Here is a 14,180-nt window from a genome sequence, read left to right on the forward strand (position 1 = left end):
TACATTGTTCCAACATACCAGAGGCTGTTCACCTTGGAGACCTGCTGCGGATATGGGTACGGTCTGGTGTGAGACTTACACCCTCTCCCCCGGATTTTCACGGGACAGCGAGAGCTCACCGGACGCCGCCGGAACCGCGACGCTTTCCAAGGCGCTGGCCCCTCTCTTGGGGCGAACTCATTCCAGGGCACCCAGCCCTTCACAAAGAAAAGAGAACTCTCCCCAGGGCTCCTGCCGGCTTCTCCGGGATCGGTTGTGTCACTGCACTGGGCGCCTCGTGGCGCCCGTCTCCGCCACTCCGGATTCGGGGATCTGAACCCGACTCCCTTTCAATCCCCTGAGGGCAACAGAGGCCATCGCCCGCCCTTTCGGAACGGCGCTCGCCTATCGCTTAGGACCAACTGACCCATGTTCAACTGCTGTTCACATGGAACCCTGCTCCACTTTGGCCTTCAAAGCTCTCGTTTGAATATTTGCTACTACCACCAAGATCTGCACCTGCGGCGGCTCCACCCGGGCCCACGCCCCAGGCTTCAAGGCGCACCGCAGCGGCCCTCCTACTTGTCACAGCCTAGCCCCCACGGGCATCGCACTGCCGGCGATGGCCGGGTATGGGCCCGATGCTCCAGCGCCATCCATTTTCAGGGCTAGTTGATTCGGCAGGTGAGTTGTTACACACTCCTTAGCGGATTCCGACTTCCATGGCCACCGTCCTGCTGTCTAGATCAACCAACACCTTTTCTGGGCTCTGATAAGCGTCAGCATCGGCTGCCTTAACCCAGCATTCGGTTCATCCCGCAGCACCAGTTCTGCTTACCAAAAGTGGCCCACTGAGCACTCACATTCCACGGTGTGCCTCCATGCCAGCGAGCCAGCCCCCTTACCCATTGAAAGTTTGAGAATAGGTTGAGATCGTTTCGGCCCCAAGACCTCTAATCATTCGCTTTACCGGGTAAAACCGCCCATTGCCGAGTGCCAGCTATCCTGAGGGAAACTTCGGAGGGATCCAGCTACTAGATGGTTCGATTAGTCTTTTGCTCCTAGACCCAGGTCGGACGACTGATTTGCACGTCAGGACCGCTACGGACCTCCACCAGAGTTTTCCTGTGGCTTTGCCCTGACCAGGCATAGTTCACCATCTTTCGGGTCCTAGCACGGACGCTCATGCTCCACCTCCCCGGCCCCGCGAGGGGGCGGCGGGCAAGACGGGCCGGTGATGCGCCCGGAGCTGCCAGGCATGACACACGCCCCGGGATCCCATTTCAGCCGGCGCGCACCGGCCCTCACCTTCATTGCGCCGCGGGCTTTTGACGACGGCCCCCGACTCGCGCACGTGCTAGACTCCTTGGTCCGTGTTTCAAGACGGGCTGGGTGCGGCCCAGCCCCCGCACCCCCGCACGAAACGCCGCGCTGCGGGGACACCGCCCCTGCCCCCCCCCACCCGGGAGGGGGGGGGGGGGAAAGCAACGCCCACTGCCACTGCACCGCCGATGAGGGGGGAGGAGGGCGCGGCGGCGGTCCTCTCCCTCGGCCTCGGGATTCAGCAAGACCTGCTGCCCGGGGGCTGTAACACCCACCGCCGCTCGCGCGGCGCCGGGCAACCTGCCCGCCAGAGGCCTTCTCAGCTGACCCGGAGCTGGTCGCGGCACATGGCCGCGGAGGAAATGCGCCCGGCCAGGGCCGGCCGCCGGCTGAGAGGGGGTCCCCGCGCTGGCTCACTCCCCACGGCCTGCTCCCGCGCACGGGGTACGCCCGGGGGACAGAGGGGAGGCGGAAGGCCAGGATCCACGAAGCCTGCCCCGGCCGACCGCAACGCAACGGGTTGAATCCTCTGGGTGGACTGCGCGGGCCCCACCAGTTTACCTCTTAATGGTTTCATGCCCTCTTGAACTCTCTCTGCAAAGTTCTTTTCAACTTTCCGTTACGGTACTTGTTGGCTATCAGTCTCGTGCCGGTATTTAGCCTTAGATGGAGTTTACCACCTGCTTTGGGCTGCATTCCTAAGCAACCTGACTCCGAGAAGCCCCGGGCCCATAGCGCAGGGCTGGGCTTTTCCCTCCTCACTCGCCCTTACTGAGGGAATCCTTGTTAGTTTCTTTCCCTCCGCTGACTAATATGCGTAAATTCAGCGGGTCGCCACGTCTGATATGAGGTCACAAGCCCAAAGCTTGGCCGCGCCGCGCGCGGGGGCATGCGCGGAGACAGGCGCCTTGTCTCCCCCGCCCGCTACGCTGCCCACCCCCCCTCTTCTCCGCGCTCCCGGAGGGAGGTGGAGAGAGAGACAGTGCACGCGCGCGCGAGCGAGCAACAAGGAGACGGAGAGCCCCATCCTGGAGAAAAGAACCGAAAAAGCAGCGTGGCGGAGACAGCCCCACGCGGGAGGACTGGCCGGGCAGCGGCGCGTGTGACGGCCTCGGCGGGGAGAGAGAGAGGAGCAACGGCGCCACTCGGCGCGCCCCAAAACTGCGACAGAAGAGGAGGGGGCGGGCAAAGGGAAGAGGGGATTGGAACCCACGTCCCCGGCGCTCTAGACCTTGCGCATGCGTGCGGCAGCACAGCACGGTACCGCCGCGGTACCCACCTGCAGACAGCCGCCCACACAGTGGGGGGAGGCCGCGGGCAAGGCCCGCGCCTCCCCTCCCCTTCTTGCCCTCCTCTCTCTTTCTCTCGGCCCTTGGCGGCGCCTTTCAATGCTGTCTCTTGCTCTCCCCAGGCCGCCGCGCCACCGCATCCGCGGCACGGTTCTGGCAAGGATGAGCTCCGCCCCAGTGGCTCGCTCCGGGAGCAGGGAGCTAGGGAGCACTCCCCAAGTCTGCATTTAGGGGGACGAAGGCCCTGCGCGAGCGGCGACGACGACGACTGCGACGATGATGACGCTCGACGGGCCGCAGGGTAGGGATCGAGGCCGCCTAGGGAAACACTTCCCTCGCCGAACCCCTGACCGCCTTCCCTCCGGGCACCGGCGGGACGCCACTGCTGCCGCCGCCACTGCTGCTGCCGCCCACTGCAGGCGACAGGCCCGGGAGGCGACCCCAGCCGCGCTGCCAGCATGGCCCCCGGATGGCCATTGATCGTCAAGCGATCCTCAGACAGGGGTAGCCCCTAGAGGAACCCGGGGCTGCAAGTGCGTTCGAAGTGTCGATGATCAATGTGTCCTGCAATTCACATTAATTCTCACAGCTAGCTGCGTTCGTCATCGACGCACGAGCCGAGTGATCCACCGCTAAGAGTTGTCTGGCTTCGGGCACCGCTCACGCCAAGCGGCCCCTTTTTTTGTTACTCTGGCACTGAGGATGTGCAAACGCGCGCCTGGCTTTGACCGTACGAGCACTCAGAAACGGAAAGGGAAAAAAAAACAACTGGAGCAACCCACGCTCCGAAGGCCGGCCAAGAGGCGGGGGAGCCTGCACCCCCGACTGCCTCCCCCTGCAAGGGGAGACGCCGACTTCACAATAGCCGTCCTTCGGAGGCGGCCCAGGCGCCCGGGCTCGGCCCGGCCTCCGCGCGGAGGGCCAGGCGGTGCGTGCCGGAACACGGGAGGGTACGGTGGCCCGCCCGCTTCTCGCTTTCACGGGACGACACGCACAACACACACGGCACATGGCCAGGGGCGCACAGCCGTCGGCCCCTGCACATGCCGGCTCTCCCTCAGCCCCCGAAGCCGCGGGCCTCGCGGAGCACCGCGAGGCCGCTGTGCGGCCGGCTTTTCTCTTCCCCCACTGCACGGCCTTCCCCCCGCTCGAGACAGCCCGTGACGACGACTGGCCCCCACCGACGCACCTCCCGCGAGACCGCTCCCCTGCCGGGCGGGCGAGCGACCAGCAGACGCGCTCCGCCGCCGGCCCCGGAGGCGGGGGCCACCGATAGCTGAGCCGGCATCGCCGGCGCCCGAGGGCTGCCGGACGGCAGATCCCGCCCTGCTGGGGCCACACTCCCAGGACCGCCACCACCGCGTCGCACCACCAGGGTGCTTACCTCGGGCACGCCCCCGGCTTAAGGCGGTATGGCATTGAGCCAGGGGGCAAGGCCCACGCTCCTCGTTTACACGCGGAGACCGGGTGGGGAGAAGCACCCCCGTGGCCGCTCCGCGCACCTTCCTGCGGCCCACATGCAGCCGGGAAGGGCGATGGAGGATGCGAGGAGCGGAGCCCGGGATGGGATGGCCGACGGCGGGCTCCTTCCGGCTGACCGTCCCCACAGGGAGGGACACCCATTGAGCGGCGCCACGGCCGCTCAGCACGGGGTCACCTGCGCTCACGGGCCTCTGCCGCCGGAGGGCCCGCCGAGCGCTCGCCCCCACCAGCGGGTGGGCAGTCGAGCCAGGGGACAGCCAGCGGACAACGGCGCTGCAGGTGCGCGTTCGAGAAGAAAAGGCCGTCGAGGGGAGGAGAGGACGCGGCGCTGCACGCACCAGAGACCGCGGCAGCGGGCCAAGGAGAGAGAGCGATGGTGGGCCCCGGTAGCCGCGACCCCGTGGCCGAGGAAGGGCAGAGAGGGCGCACTCTCTGCCGGTGTCGCCCATTACGGCGAGGCGAGCGGGCCCCCATGGACCACGGAGAGGGGGGTGCAGGGCGCCCCTCCCCAGCGCCGCACGGTTAAACCCCGCGGCGCGCAGCGGGACAACGATGGCAACGGAGGAGCGCAGCCGGTGGCAACGGGACAACCACTGCAGGGGATCAGTGGGAGTAGCTGCTCCCCACCCCTCAGTGGCACCCCACATGGCCACTGCCCGGCATGCCTGCCGCCACCGGCACCGGCACCGCAGCCACCAACGGTGGGCCGCACCGAGCCGCCGGAGTCTTTAAACCACCATCTGGCCCTGCTGGCCCCTTTCGGCAAACCCGTAGCGTTTCACGACGCCGAGGGAAAAAAACTGGGGGAACCGCCGAGGCGCGGAGCACTAGGTACCTGGCCCCAGGGCGAGGGAAACTACCTGCATGGCCCCGCCGGGGTGTCTCCCCTACTGCTGCCTTTGGGGGAGCGTGCACCGGCGGGGGCACGCCCAACATCTGCCGCCACCGCTGCCACGTCCTTCTTGGAGCCCGGGGTTTCCCTCAGTAGCCCGGTGCTGCGCGCCCAAGAGGACCGCCGTGGCTCGGCGCCCCCCAGCCACCCAGCTCCCTTGCCCTTTCCACCTCGGCCGCGGATGGGTGCCACGGCCAGACGGCCGGCCGTCGCTCGACAGGCGAAGCAGCGAGGGAAGGGATGGGCGCGCCTCCAGGAAGGGGCCGTGCCGAGCACCCCTCCCTCCTGACACCCGTGCGGCTTTCTTGTGCACACGCCGAGGAGAGCCAAGCTCGGGAGAACTCAAGCCGCACCAGGGTGCCCGCACGTGGCACGCCGCCGACCGACGTTTGGCGGCGCCGGCCTCAGCGGCGAGAGGCTCAGGGCCCGTGGCCACGCCCCTGCTCTCTGACGGGGACGGACCGGTGGCAGACCGGTGCAAGGCCGGGTTGGGGGGGTTGGTGTGAGGGGCGGGGGGGGCAAGCCGCTGCGACAGCAGCGAGCACATCATGCTACTAGACCCAGCTGTGACGCACGGTGTAGCGCGGGGAGAGCCCCGCCCATGTGCACGGTGGGGGGCGCACGTAGCGCACTTCACCGCACTGAGTGGCTTTACCCGCCTCTCCCAATTCTGACCACCCGCGCCTGGAGGTGCCGCACGCCTCCAGTCTCTCTCTCTCTGGGGCTGTGGCGCGCGGCGACGGGGAAGGGCGTGTGGGCCCCGGTGCTGACCGGAGCCGGCGGTCAGGGGCCAAGCGTGCGAACGGAGTGGGCGCGCGAATGGCACCGCGTGCATGCGGCCAGCCAGACGGCCTGGCACAACGCGGCTGGGGCCAAGCCCCACCGGTAATGATCCTTCCGCAGGTTCACCTACGGAAACATTGTTACGACTTTTACTTCCTCTAGATAGTCGAGCTCAACTGTCTTCTCGACACTCCGGCAGGGCCGTGGCCGACCCCGCCGAGACCGATCCGAGGACCTCACTAAACCATCCAATCTGTAGTAGCGACGGGCGGTGTGTACAGAGGGCAGGGACTTAATCAACGCGAGCTTATGACCCGCACTTACTGGGAATTCCTCGTTCACGGGGAAGAATTGCAATCCCCGATCCCCATCACAAATGGGGTTCAACGGGTTACCCGCGCCTGCCGGCGGAGGGTAGGCACAAGCTGAGCCAGTCAGTGTAGCGTGCGTGCGGCCCCGGACATCTAAGGGCATCACAGACCTGTTATTGCTCAATCTCCAGTGGCTGAACGCCACTTGTCCCTCTAAGAAGTTGGACGCCGACCGCTCGGGGGTCGCGTAACTAGTTAGCATGCCAGAGTCTCGTTCCTTATCGGAATTAACCAGGCAAATCGCTCCACCAACTAAGAACGGCCATGCACCACCACCCACGGAATCGATAAAGAGCTCTCAATCTGTCAATCCTGTCTGTGTCCGGGCTGGGTGAGGTTTCCCGTGTTGAGTCAAATTAAGCCGCAGCCTCCACTCCTGGTGGTGCCCTTCCGTCAATTCCTTTAAGTTTCAGCTTTGCAACCATACTCCCCTGGAACCCGAAGACTTGGGTTTCCCCCAAGCTGCCCAGCGGGTCATGGGAATAACACCGCCGGATCACCAGTCAGCATTGTTTATGGTCGGAACTACGACGGTATCTGATCGTCTTCGAACCTCCGACTTTTCTTCTTGATTAATGAAAACATTCTTGGCAAATGCTTTCACTCTAGGCCGTCTTGCGCCGGTCCAAGAATTTCACCTCTAGCGGCACAATACCAATGCCCCCAGCCATCCCTCTTAATCATGGCCCTGTTTCCAAAAACCAACAAAATAGAACCAAAGTCCTATTCCATTATTCCTAGCTGCAGTATACCGGCAGCCGGCCTGCTTTGAACACTCTAATTTTCTCAAAATAAACGCTTTGGGCCCCACGGGACACTCAGCTAAGAGCATCGAGGGGGCGCCGAGAGGCAGGGGCTGGGACAGGCGGTGGCTCGCCTCGCGGCGGACCGCCAGCTCCATCCCAAGATCCAACTACGAGCTTTTTAACTGCAGCAACTTTAAGATACGCTATTGGAGCTGGAATTACCGTGGCTGCTGGCACCAGACTTGCCCTCCAATGGATCCTTGCTCAAGGATTTAAAGTGCGCTCATTCCAATTACAGGGCCTCGAAAGAGTCCTGTATTGTTATTTTTCGTCACTACCTCCCCGGGTCGGGAGTGGGTAATTTGCGCGCCTGCTGCCTTCCTTGGATGTGGTAGCCATTTCTCAGGCTCCCTCTCCAGAATCGAACCCTGATTCCCAGTCACCCATGGTCACCATGGTAGGCACAGACAGTACCATCGAAAGTTGATAGGGCAGACATTTGAATGGGTCGTCGCCGCTGCGGGGGCCTGCGATCGGCTCGAGGTTATCTAGAGTCACCAAAGCTGCCGGGCGGGCCCAGGTTGGTTTTGGTCTGATAAATGCACACGTCCCCGGAGGTCAGCGCTCGTCGGCATGTATTAGCTCTAGAACTACCACAGTTATGCAAGGAGCGGGAGAAGAGCGACCAGAGGAACCATAACTGATTTAATGAGCCATTCGCCGTTTCACTGTACCACCCGTGTGTACTTAGACATGCATGGCTTAAGGTTTGAGACAAGCATATGCTACTGGCAGGATCAACCACGTAGCCGCCACCCACAGCGGCGCTGCGAAGCATCGCGCAAGCGCCCAGACGGAGTGCCCGGACGTGCCTGGCCCGCCGGCGAACCCGCCCCGTGCTTAACCCCGACCGCCCCAGGCTCCTTTTGCTGCTCTGACCCGCGGGAGCGCCATCGCGGGCGAAGACATGGCAGCGGTCGGCGGCATGGCGGCGACAGGTGCTGGCTGCAGGGACGGCGGCCGGCTGCATCACGGCCCGGCGTTGCCTGGGATGGGGAATGGCGCCACGCGTGAGGGACACCCCTCAGCGACGGCCGACCCCAACAGCTGGCCCTTCCCGCGACACCGCGGGCAAGGAGCCGGGACCACTGCGCAGCTTTTCGCCACTCAGATGGAGCGCGAGGTTTCGTCTCTCTCTCTCTCTCTCTCTCTCTCTCTCGCTTTTTTCCCCGGGGCCCGTGCCTCGGTTCGAGACTCGTCTCTGTTCCCCCGCGTCCATGCCGCATTGGGTTTGGGCACTTTCGCCCTCTCTCTTTTCTCTCTCTCCTCTCTCCCTTCTTGCGGCTCAGCTCCAACCGCACTGCCGCCCGATGCTGCTCGCAGCGGGCACCCACACGGGCGCTACCCGGACCGGGGCCGGCACCGGCACCTCGTGTAGTTTTTTAAGGACACCTGAAGGCTCGCAGGGCCATGCGGCCGTCACACAGCTCGGGACGGTAAAGACGCCCTTCCGCAGGCCAGCGGGAGGGGCGACACCTCGCCTGTGATGGGAAGCGAATTGGAAAGGAGACCGCCCTGCCCGAGCACCGGACCCCTCCTGCCGTGGCTTTACTATGACAGAGAAGCCTTGGAAGGAGAGCCGGCCCACTGGGGGCCCTCTCCGACGACACCCAAAAAGCCACATCAATCAGGAGCGGCTCCGGGAAGGAGCTGCGTGAACGGCGACAAGGGCCCCACGGCGACGGTCCTGGGACAATGGCGACGGCCGCCCAGCTCACCTGAGATCGGATTGCCCACGGCAGCAGAGGAGCGCGGGGGGTGCCGCCACCCGGCCGCGGCCAACAACGGCTCCCCTTTAGGATAGGCAACAGCGGGACTGGACCGGCCTCCGCTGGGCTGGGGGGGGACTCGGCGGCCCCCCCCCCCCCCTTCCGGCCTGGGGAACCCAGCCGAGAGTGCGAGAAAAAGTGCCACCGACCTGGCGCCACGGGCCACCGGCTTTCACCCAGCCTAGCCGCGGTCGGCTTTCCCTTACGGAAAAAAAAGCCAGGGGACAGCACGACAAAAAAGGCACACGGAGGCACGTTCGCAACGACCTGTGCTAGCTACGGGGGCCGCGGGGCCGGGGGCCCGGGGTGGGGACCGAGGTACGCGCCTCACTACCTCCCCACGACGGACCCACCGGCATCCCGCTCGCGCCTTCATTGCAACGCTTCTCGGTGCCGGGGCTTAGGGCTGCGAGAGAAAAATATAAAGGCCCGCGGAGGCCTGGTGGGCACCCCCCCAACTCCACCCGCCTCAACAAAAAGCAACGGACCCGGCGCGGCAAACCTGGCCCTGCCCGGCATAAGCGGCTCAGTCGATCCGGCCACGACCGAGGTAGGCGAGGCGCCGCCGCCTCACCCAGGACCAGTCCGGCGGGGCTCTCCATTGGGTGCCGGGCCCGTAAAAAAAAAAAAAAAAACTGGGCCAAAAAGATCTGCCCGCCACAACGCGGGTCCCCGGCTTAAGGCCGAGGAAGGTGGACGGCTTCAACAACGCAGGCCGGGGACCACCGCCGCCACCGAGGCGGACCCACGGGCCCAAAACAACAGCAAATGATTCTGGAGCAGAGGCATTGCCTGGAGAAAACTCTCCCCTGCTTTGTCTGGGCAATCCTTAACCAGTGTGTTACATGGCTCTTGCTGCCAATTTCTGCCTCAACAGTGTGATAGATGAATCTGATTCCTGCTAACAATTGTAACTATATTTTAAATATTTTAGAAAATATTTGTTAAACAGTAATAGAAGAAAAGGATATGGAATTAGTGACACAAAACAGATGTTTTCAGATCTTCATGAGAAAACAGGATGCAGGATGTAGTTTGAGATAAGTCACATCCCAAAAGGCAATAGGCCTCAGGATAAATAAAGAATTGGCCTTGAAATGGACAAAATTGGGATGATTCCAGGTATCGATGAAATCATAAGGCTTCTTTTTGGAATATAATGCTGGCTTCTATACCACAAGTCTTGGGGTGCATGTGCAGCTTGTGGGGTTGTTCAAAGGACAGTGATGATGAGGAGAAGCCTTTGTGGGAAGCGACCACCAAAGCCAAAAGACCCCTTAGAAGCAAGTGGAGCATGCACTGTGCAGTCCAGTGACATAGATTTCAAGAATCAAAAATAGGAGGAGATTGACAGAAAATTATTGATGAATATGTATTAGCATCCAGTCTATAAGTTGTGATTAGATTCTTTATCTTTTGAATGGGAGGCAGGGTGAGAAAACCCCCCTGGATCCTGACTGGTTTTGCTTATGCTTTATCCAAACCGCTGCCAAATTATTTTGTATCTGCTTGATTATATTTGATTGCATGATTTCATATAAAATTGCTGCTCAAATAAAATTGCTGCTAAATTCTAATGTTGGTTTATTAAATTAGACATATAGGGACCTCATTCATAACAACAGCCCACCTCAGTCACCTACCCGTTGGGACTGTGCTTTCTACTGAGCCAGTCCTGCCAGAAAAGCAGCTTTAAACACATCTCTAAGAAGGCACTGATCCAGATAAAGCCCATCCATTCCCCTCTGCCCAGGGCCAGTCCCCTGTACATCTGGCAGCCTGCAAAATCTAACACCCCCTCAGGCTCCAACACATTGTTCCAGCCCAAAGCATAAAGGCAATTTGTTTTGTTAAAGCTGAAGTCATTCCTGCAGGTCCTCGGCCTTCCAAGGCCAACGCTGCCATACCAGAGGGAATCCTGTGACCCCGAGCATTTGATGGTGACCACACCAAAGCAAGAGGTGGCTCCTTCAGCCGGAGAATGGCACATGGCAATGCTGTGCCTTTGTGTCCCCAGCCTTCCCCCCACTGTTTCAGCAATGGCAGCTACACTTAGGCAGCTTCAGCAGAGCTTATTTGTGTTGGCTGAGTGCAGATCAGGACTCCCAGCCCACCTCTAACAGCAGCTTGCAATGACAACAGGACCTGCACACTGAGGTCTTTTGCTGGAGCCAAGCCTGTCACAAGCACACACCCTCTTCAAACTTCCCATCAAACAGAAAGGAGAAGAGCAGGAAAAGGCTACCTTTCGACCAGTCTTCCCCAGGTCTACACATGGGCCAATTCTGGGTAGAAAACTCCTGCCAGTGCTGGCCTTCTTCTTCATGGTGAGAAACTTCTCCCACAGGAACTTAGAGGGAAGCAGCTGAAAGGCAAAAATCAACCAGCTAGAGCCTCAGAGTTGGGCTTGTTCAGAAAGGCTTTTCTTGAACAAGTGGCACTGGTGAACAATTTGTGGTCACATTGTCCAGGACAGTCCTGGAAGCCCTGGAAGTTGCTTGCTGAAATACTCAGCACCAATAAATTAACAATACAGAGTGCAATACACATACTCCAACCACATGGCTCTGTCCCATCAGCTTCTCCGTGATTGCATGTGACATGGTTGGGGATTTCTGCTCTTTGGGCATTTCTTTCCTCTTTAGGTTCATTGGATTGAGGCAGTGACCTTTTCAAAGAAGGGGGACGAGCTCTCAGAACTGCCCTGACTCCATCCCTGTACAGCACTGAGAACTCACAGCAAGGAGATATCACTGCTGGCTGAGTCCAAGAGAGGCAAGAAAGGAACCTTGTACCAAGAGTGAGGAGCACAGGAATGTGTCCAAGTTGTGGTTCTCTCTGGTAATTAGCATTTGTTTTCTCTCTCTGGGCTCACAGACCCCTGCAGAGAAGAAAACAGAGGGATCTCCTGGACAGAGCCTCAGCAGTGGGGCATCTTCAGGCAAGTGAGCTCCAGACACCAAGGGACATTTGTGGCTCTGGCTCCAGGGAGCAGGAAAGAACTGTACAGCCCTCAAGATTCCTACCAATCCAGAGCTTTCAAGAGAAGCCAACTCCTTTGGGACAGATACCATCAACACATGGTAAACCAAAATCAGGGGACAATTCCCAGCACAGGAAGATTTCCACCATCCTGCAGAACAAAGGTGTGATGGTCTTCACAGGGGTCTTAGGATGAGGGAAGAGACGAGGATCTGACTCCATGGTTCAGCAGGCTTGATTTATTATTTTGTGATATATAATATATTAAAACTACACTAAAAGAATAGAAGAAAGGATTTCATCAGAAGGCTTGCTAAGAATAGAAGAGGAAGGAATGATAACCAAGGCTTTTGGCCTGGACTCTCTGTCTGAGCCAGCTGGGCTGTGATTGGCCATTAATTACAAACATCCAACATGGGCCAATCCAAGATCCACCTGTTGCATTCCACAGCAGCAGATAATCATTGTTTACATTTTGTTCCTGAGGCCTCTCCGCTTCTCAGGAGAAAAAATCCTAAGGAAAAGATTTTTCATCAAAGATATCTGGGACACAAAGGTGCTGAGACATTTTCTTCTGGACGTGCTGCAGCAGATAACTTGCTTTGCTGTACACTGTGTCTGCAGGGCTGGATCTGTGCCCACACAGGAGCTGGGAGAGAACAGCTGCTTTGGAAGCTCTTCCAGCTGGGACCAGCCCTGTCTCACAGGGCTTTGGGCAGAGTTTGAGCTTCCCCCCCAACATGCTCAGGTGCCCAAGGGCAGCTTGGTCTTGACACCAGCAGGGGGCTATTTACAAATCACAAACGGGACAGGACTGCTGTGGAACTGCCTTGAGCTGTTTTATTTTCCAGCATCACTCTCATTACATGGTTATGACAATGGGAAGATGCCAGCAGCTCACATCCCAGGCAGCAGACCAAGAACCTAATGTTACAACTTCCTTTATAAGTTTCTTGACCAATCACACAAAGCAAAAGCACATTGACAGTAGTTCTATCCAACCACTATAAGCACTCGTACCTTTGGTTAAAACAATGCTTGCTTATTTTGAATACAATACCTGCTTGTAAGCCTTAAAGCACAATGCACAGAGCTCCATTATTAAGTTTTAACCGTCCTAATCTCTTGCTAGATAAACTTTTCTGTGGCTTAGGAAGTTATTCTAGACAAGTGTTAATACACAGACCATTGTTCTATTTGTCCTTGCTTTTCTACTTTTTAAATAATTTTTCTGGTGACCTATCTCATGGCAGCTGCTTAGCTCTAATCACAGTTCTACTGTATCTGCGGCTTGCCTTTTGCAGCTTTCCCAAAACCCTCTAATTTTGTGATTTCCCACAAATCCCCTTCTCTCTTCACCTAAAAAGAAACCTTAATAATTGTGTAGTTTATTACTTGCGTTTCGTAGCCTTACTAGAATATTTCAGCTTATTACCTACTTAAAGCATTTTCTTGCTTGCACTAAAGCAGGGGCAGGGAGAGCAGGGAGACCAGGGCAGTTTGCAGCCTTAACACAGCCCACTGGGTACTTACAGTGAAAGATGTCAGTCTTTCCCTGGACAAAAGACGAGGTGTCGAGGTCTTCTTTGGGAATCCAGAAGCCATTTTGAAGGCAGGATCTCCCAGATGAGTGACAATGCCTCAACAAAACTGGAAGAAGCAACAATGGAACTCTGAAAATCCAGAACCCAATTCATGGCAGATTCAAGGCATATATTGGTGCTAAAAATTTTCTATGATTTGAAAGTAGCTAAGTGCTTGTTTGGTCTAAGTAGCTAGTATGTTAGGCCTCTAGTTGGACTTTATTTGAACTATAGGGCTGCCTTGTGCAATTCAAAGATGGATCATACCGAAACCTGGAGCTAAAAATCTGAACATTAGCAATAGTTAGAACAGACAAAGCTGCAGCCTAAATATTACTTTAAAAGAGCAAGAGTGGATATCCTCTTCTTTTGGCAAAAGCACCCCTGCTCTCTCAGCTGCTCCTCACAGGACTTGGGAGAGACTGGGATGTTATGGCTAATGGCTTAAAAATTGTTAGAAAGGATTTTCTGCGCCTTGGGACAAAACTGTATAAAGAGGCTGCGACCACCCAAGCCCACCCTTCCCTGAAAATGCCTCTGGACTGGAACTTGGCACTGTGAGTTAAGCTGCCGAAGGGAACTTGAGACAAGACAAAGGTGACACTATTGTCCCATTAGCTCAGGGCTGGGGAGAAGTAAACAAGGCTGCAGAGAAAAACCTATCCACAACAAAGCCAAACCCAGCAGCTGTCCTGAAAATCAGCTCTGTCTGGCTTCAAGGTGGGCAAGTCATAGCCACAGACTCGTCTGCTGAGGCCAGGTTTGCACACAAACCTCCCATCAAAGACCTCCACAGTGCCCCCAGACCCATTCCTGAGGCCTTGCACCAGACAACTGCAGGGCACGCAAAGTAACACAACAGATCTGAAAATCCAGAAGCCAATTGATGGCAGACTCAAAGGACAGACAGATGCTAAAGAT

The 14,180-nt window shown here is 58.3% G+C and overlaps 1 non-coding gene across 1 annotated transcript; it reads right to left on the bottom strand.

Annotated features, from left to right (window-relative positions):
- Positions 1–3,079: 3,079 nt before the first annotated feature.
- Positions 3,080–3,232, bottom strand: LOC129131486 (5.8S ribosomal RNA). Its single transcript, XR_008535653.1, has one exon. It is a non-coding gene; the product is annotated as a 5.8S ribosomal RNA (ribosomal RNA).
- Positions 3,233–14,180: the final 10,948 nt, after the last annotated feature.

This window comes from Agelaius phoeniceus, chromosome 7 (assembly GCF_051311805.1).
Source record: "Agelaius phoeniceus isolate bAgePho1 chromosome 7, bAgePho1.hap1, whole genome shotgun sequence".
In the NCBI taxonomy this organism is placed as follows: domain Eukaryota; kingdom Metazoa; phylum Chordata; class Aves; order Passeriformes; family Icteridae; genus Agelaius; species Agelaius phoeniceus.